The sequence below is a fragment of the Nomia melanderi genome, unplaced genomic scaffold, assembly GCF_051020985.1.
Source record: "Nomia melanderi isolate GNS246 unplaced genomic scaffold, iyNomMela1 scaffold0014, whole genome shotgun sequence".
In the NCBI taxonomy this organism is placed as follows: Eukaryota; Metazoa; Arthropoda; class Insecta; order Hymenoptera; family Halictidae; genus Nomia; species Nomia melanderi.
The window spans coordinates 11,362,591-11,363,545 of record NW_027475130.1 but is presented as its reverse complement, the minus strand read 5'-3'; positions in this window follow the sequence as shown (position 1 = coordinate 11,363,545).

The window sequence follows — 955 nt, the reverse complement described above, 5'->3', positions numbered from 1 at the left end:
GGAGGCCCTGGCGCATGAATCTATGCAACGGGAACCACCTCGGACCACCAGGGGCCGAGAAAACCACAGTCTCATGAGGCCGGACACTCAGGGTCAGGGGAAAATCCAATATATATCTGGTGATATCTCGGGTGCTATTACAGATAGCTCTATAAATCAAAGTGCATTGTCTGTAGGAGGCCCTGGCGCATGAATCTGTGCAGCGGGAACGACCTCGGACCACCAGGGGCCGAGAAAAGCACAGTCTCATGGGGCCGGACACTCAGGGTCAGGGTAAAATCCAATATATATCTGGTGATATCTCGGGTGCTATTAGACATAGCGCAATAAACCAAAGTGAATTATCTGCAGGGGGCCCTGGCGCATGAATCTGTGCAGCGGGAACGACCTCGGACCACCAGGGGCCGAGAAAACGACCGTCTCATGGGGCCGGACACTCAGGGTCAGTGAAAAATCCAATATATATCTGCTGATATCTCGGGTGCTATTACAGATAGCGCAATAAATCAAAGTGCATTGTCTGTAGGAGGCCCTGGCGCATGAACCTGTGCAGCGGGAACGACCTCGGACCACCAGGGCCCGAGAAAACGACCGTCTCATGGGGCCGGACGCTCAGGGTCAGTGAAAAATCCAATATATATCTGGTGATATCTCGGGTGCTATTACAGATAGCGCCATAAATCAAAGTGCATTGTCTGTAGGAGGCCCTGGCGCATGAATCTGTGCAGCGGGAACGACCTCGGACCACCAGGGGCCGAGACAACCACCGTCTCATGGGGCCGGACACTCAGGGTCAGGGGAATATCCAATATATATCTGGTGATATCACGGGTGCTATTACAGATAGCGCAATAAATCAAAGTACATTGTCTGTAGGAGGCCCTGGCGCATGAATCTGTGCAGCGGGAACGACCTCGGACCACCAGGGTCCGAGAAAACCACAGTCTCATGGGGC